Genomic DNA, 5,834 nt, shown 5'->3' with positions numbered 1-5,834 from the left:
TTGCAAGAATCTCCAGCTCTATATGTATGTGTTTCTTTTGAGTACATAAGCACTTAGCCAGATACATTTTTTTTTACAATTATACAGGATCCTGTTTTGCTTGTATAAACTTTTCCCACCAAGAATTGAGCTTGCTGGTTACACCCAGAATAACTAATCCTGCCACCATCTCATGTTTATATTTCACAGAGAAGACAATGGATGCAGTTTTCCTCTGTTTTGCACCTTAAACACTCATCTGTATTTAAGTAAAGAGAGTGTCAAAGGCTACTAGGTTAAGTGGTGCTACTTTAAATCCATTTTGCAGATGTCTAAATGACTAAAAGGTGCACGCCAATGAAAAATAAGATCCAGAGGGAGCTTTGTATGAGGGCATCTTGGACCATAAGTTTGTTCATTAAAGGTCATCTTTCAAAAAAAGTATTTAGTCTTGAAATATCAACCAGAAACATCTTCATATGAGTCAATGTATATACTTTAATATTTTAACAATCTGCCTGGTCTCAAAGCCACACTTCATTTAAGCTATATTTTACAGTAGCAGTCAGGGTCAATTTATAGAAGAGAACTCATTAACAATGTGATAGACATATGAATATAAATGCACCACAACAAACTCAAACTAGAAAAGCACAGACAGAAAGGCAGTATATTTACTGAAGTCTCATCTTTAAACTGGCTTTTTAAACTGGCTTTTACAAACTTCTTTTACTAGTGTTATAATAGTTTAAAATTAAATACTGATGGCAGTCAGAGGGTTTTGCCTAATGGATGAACATGTACTTGCATATTTTACTACAAAAATTTTAAATAAAGGATCTGAATTTCCATCTTAAATAAAAGAAGCTCCTAACATTTGTCCAACATCCTACATTCTTCCTCTTAAGTTCTCCACAGTAATGTCACAGTACACTGCACACAGGTTATCCACAAGTACGTAAGAATAAGATTTTTGATATGCCTGACTTACAAAATAGTTCAAGTGCTAATACACTAATTTTTCTATTCATTGTTCCAGGAAACAGCAACAAGAGGTAGGAAATAAAAGTCTTGATTTACCCCCTTACCACTTGTAAGTTCTCTTTGTGGCTAATCAAAGATACTTGATACTCATCTCCTTAATTCTGCAAATACTATCTATAGCGGCTATCTCTATCAGTTTGTTTACCATCCATCTGCTGATGATGAAAAGATCCACAACATATTAAGCAAGGTGAGATCTGTAGAGAGAAAAGAAATAGCATTGTAACTAGAATAAATGATGGCAGGGGGAAAACAATTTTGGAAACAAGTCATTCTTCAGGACTTGCTGAAGGAAAGAAGCAACCCTAGACTCAGGTGGAGTCAGCCTCTGACTCTTAGGTGGCAGAAGGATAACAACTTTGGGTTACACCTCAAGTTCCTGCTCATAAAAAGCAAAAAATATTTGAGTGTGAGAAAAGATTTAAAGATGTCTTGGCATCAGAACAGGATGTCATTAGAATGTTTACCTGCTTCCTGATCAGACCTCATTTTTAACAATATTTGAAAGCATAATACATAGTCTTGGTGAAACTACCAAGGCACCAAATAAAACATTCATACACTGGGATACAGTGAAAAAGGAAAACCATATCTTACTAGATAGTCACTGAAATAAAAATTCTGCTTGAATATTCTGAGAGCAGTTGATATAGGGAAGCCTCATATTTCATACTCTCACAGATTGCTAATATGCTTCAATTAGCCTTAGTGTATTTATTTCTGTGATAAGATACAGTAGGATATTCAACAGAATCCCTTTATATTACATCTTTAAAATGTATTTTGAAAACGAAGAGAGACAGAAAAGTAGCATCTTCCTCTTCTTAAGGTTTCTCATTGTTTTAGTACACACATACAAAATGCATATATAGCATTGGGCAAGAACCAAAGTATTTTTCACTATCACTTGCTGTAGTATTTTGGTTTATCTCCATTTTTATTACGAAGACAAGAATAGGGCACTTTTAGTATAAGGCAAGGAGAATTATTCATAGGTAGAATGCCTTTATTCTACAGATCAGCAAATACTTTACAAATATTAATGAATTTTCACGTCCGTACTGAAATATTTTTTTCTATTGTACAGCAGAGAAAAGAGGCAGAACAACCTGAGATGTCTCACTAAAGGTCACCCAGCAAGCCAATGCCCTAGCTAGAAATAAAGGCCCTAGGTAACCTAAGTCCCAGTTATATATGCTAATCACTAGGTAAGCTTTTGCCAGGAGATTGAGAGAATCAGTGAGAGCCATGAGTTTAGCAGATGCTGTCGCTTACTAAGGCCTGACTTCTGTGGCATCGCTGTGTCAGTCAGTGTTGCATCCCTGAAGCTATACCACCTGGACCTGTAGCCTTAAAGAGAGCAGTGAAAATAGACTATTGGTGTGTTTTGGTAAAGGAAGCTAGCTTTGCCACTTTGGTACCAAACATGGCTTTGCCAATGTTGCTCTGTTTACATTCAAAACACCTTTTTGGTTGTTGACCTTGGCTGGCCTCCAGGTACCCACCAAGCCACTCTATCACTCCCCCCCCTCAACAGGCTCAACTTCACTCATAACTCTTCTACCTCCTCCCACTGAGTAGGGCAGAGGGATAGGGAATGGAGGTTGTGGTCAGTTCATAACACTTGCCTCTGATGCTCCTTCCTCCTTGTGCTCTTCTCCTGCTCCAGTGTGGGGTCCCTCCCGCGGGAGACAGTTCTCCACGAACTTCTCCAACGTGGGTCCTTCCCATGGGCTGCAGTTCTTCACAAACTGCTCCAGCGTGGGTCCTTTCCATTGAGTACAATCCCTTAGGAATGAACTGCGCGGGTTCCCCATGGGCTGCAGGTCCTGCCAGCAAACCTGCTCCTCTGCGGGCTCCTCTCCAAAGGCTGCAGCTCCTGCCAGGAGTCTGCTGGAGCACAGCACGGGCTCTCCATGGGCTGCAGCTTCCTTCTGGGCACAGTCATCTGCTCTGGCATGGGGTCCTCCATGGGCTGCAGGGTGGATAGCTGTTCCAGTGTGGACCTCCATGGGCTGCATCTGTAAAGACTGTTTTCATGATTGAGTCCTGAACTTGCTTCAGCTCAGTGTTTGTCTGAGCTCGTCAGTGACAGTAAAACGTACTGGTACTCTATCAACAGGTAAGATTTCTCTATCATTCAGTTACCTTGACCCACAATTAAAAATCAGGTATGAAGGATATTCTGTATTTTTTTTAAGATGCCATACTCAGATCAGTAACACCTGTCTATCTACATAAGTACACAGAATTATTCACGATAGGCTTTGACCTACCAGAATTAAGTATACAATAAAGCAGTTCAGGATACAACACAAAGGGTTGCCAATGGTCACATTTCCACTCTGTCCAGTTTCAGAATCATGCAGATACAATCCAGTTCACATCAAAGAACCAGATGTGTGTTAAAAGAACATTGTTCCAGCCCTAATTAGCCAAGCTAAGAACAAGGATATGCCAGCCTGGGACCTGCAGAGTTCTTGCGTTTCAAGGAACGCTTTGAACCCATGTGTTTGTTCTTCACTGGTCTCTTCCTTAAGTTTTGTCTCTTGAGCTACTCTGGACACCTACCACTAGGAAAACCCAGACTCCTCTGAAATACATTTCACTTTTGACACGGACAGTGACATTGTTCTACTGGAAAAAAACCACAGCCAAAAAGGAAAGGAAGAGGACAAAAGCTGTCTGAAAACCTCAAGATGCTGGTTTTCTTAAGTTTTCAGATGTAAGGCTGAACAATTTACCCAAATGTCAGTTGAGCTGGTTGATTCTGAGTTCTGGCACCAGGATCTCTACGTCTCTTAAACAGCTGAGTTGTCACATTGGGACCTCTGAGATAGAGCTGAGGTAGTGCTCTGGGACAGAGCTCAAAACTGGACTGGACGGCAGAGACTACTCCTGCCAAATCTGCTACAGAGACAGCTGAACAAGAAACCAGGTTACCTGAACAAGCCCAGAAGACTGAAGTATGGTGGAAAATTAAATGGGTCTGTCAACCGCATTCGGCATCCACATCTAATGTCGGCAAGCGAATGAGAAGGTTGAAAAATTGGAAAAGTTTCTGATTAGAGGTTAGATGATCACAGTAGTCCTTTCTGGCTTTAATCTTTGACTCTATGAATAAACAATGAGAGCATTTAGAGTGCAGAGGGAAACAGGGAAACCTTACCAGCAGGTGCTCAGTTGGGTTAGCAATAATATTCACTGCTGGATATCCTTGCTGGTCGGGGTCCACTGTTAATTGGATGGTGCTGAGAACACAAGGATGGGCAAGAAATGATCACATTTCACTTGGAAGCCTGTGGAGGGCTATCACCCATTGCAACTGGGGCACCAGGAAACTTTTAGCAGAGTTGGCAGCCAGGGCTCTCAGTTGACAGCTTCTGTGTTTGAGGGAATTAGTGGAGATGGGTGAGTGCTTTTTTTGGGTCTGGGGGAAAAAGGTGAATGGTACTTTAGGAAAAGCTGTGAGAAATGTACTTTTGCTGTTGATGCTTGCTGTGCTTGTGGCTGCAGTATATGCATCTATTTATTATAATGCACTTAAAAGATTAAGCAAACTGTATAGCTATACAATTATTAGGGAGGGCCATTGCACTGGGGATGACTTTTAGGATCCATGCATGCTGAAATGTAAGCCCACTTAAACATTCACTTACTTTCACATTGATGTCCATTCCTCTTGATGTTGAACTGAAAAAATTCCATTTATATAAAGATGCAGTTCTCTTGAAGGTCCAGTCCTTGCACAGGAATCACAATAATGCTGAAAGTAATGTGCAATGAGAGGAAAAGCTCTTCCTTTCAAAAAGTTGACTCCATTTGCATGTACTTTTTAAAGTAATATGCAGTACATCTTTAAGTATATGGTATTGGTACAGGAGTTCCCTATGTAATTTGCTTGTGCAAGACTGGTATTTTGTAGGGAAAATAAAAGACAAAGAGAAGGGTTAAAGCAAAAATGGAGTGTATTACATTCCTTTTTGGCATACGACTGCAGCCAGATTGAGTTTCTGAGCATCTATTTTTCAAAAAGCCTCCTGCAGCATTGGCCTGAGCGTCCTCTGAACCAGGATACGTACAACATGTAGAGAAAGAGCAGCATCTGCTTAGTTTTCATATCATCCCTCGTCAAAATAATTTAAAAAGCTATTTTCCAGGATTAAAGGGTTTATTACAAATAACAGTATTAACGAACAAAAGATACAGTTTGATTCTGCCATCATCATTTCAACAACAGTACGTACCCAAATGAGGTGAAAACACTTCCCTTTGATTCTATCAAAGCTTTTTCTTAGTGTCATATTAACCCCTTTATCTTGGGTTTTACGTATCACACTAGCTGAGATTTAGCTTTCATAATTAAGCGTTGTAATACCTTTGTGAGTTTGTCTATAAACAAATGACTGGACACCTTCAGTTGTTAAGGTCAATGTTATGATTAATGAGCATAAAAATCCTCCCAGGAAATGTACTATCCAATTTTGAAACTGAACTTTAAAGGACCAGTGTATACAGAGTGTTAATGGAAAAGGAACAAAACTTACACTGCCATCACAGTGTTGCTAGCTGCATTTGTCATAGAATTTTTTCTTCTTTACCTCACCCCTAATACAACTCGGTCGGGGGAGTATCTTTCTGTGGGAAAATAAGGTAGATTCAGTACAGCACACATTTAAGTAGCTTTAGCTTGAGGATTACCCATAGCCTGTTTCCCATAAGTGTGTTGAATTTCAGGTTTGAGTTTTATTAAGCAATACATCACTTATAAGTTCCAACTTATTAAGAAGTAATACATCAAAATGTAATAA

General features: G+C 39.6%; 1 long non-coding RNA gene across 1 annotated transcript; it reads right to left on the bottom strand.

Moving 5' to 3' along the window:
* Positions 1-457: 457 nt before the first annotated feature.
* Positions 458-4,852, bottom strand: LOC138689903 (uncharacterized). The gene is made up of 4 exons (XR_011328697.1): positions 4,683-4,852; positions 4,193-4,274; positions 3,967-4,038; positions 458-3,044 (listed from the first exon to the last, which is right to left on the bottom strand). It is a non-coding gene; the product is annotated as an uncharacterized lncRNA (long non-coding RNA).
* Between the last annotated feature and the right edge of the window lie 982 nt (positions 4,853-5,834).

This window comes from Haliaeetus albicilla, chromosome 18, assembly GCF_947461875.1.
Source record: "Haliaeetus albicilla chromosome 18, bHalAlb1.1, whole genome shotgun sequence".
Lineage (NCBI taxonomy): Eukaryota > Metazoa > Chordata > Aves > Accipitriformes > Accipitridae > Haliaeetus > Haliaeetus albicilla.
This window is presented reverse-complemented; position numbering and strand designations above follow the sequence as displayed.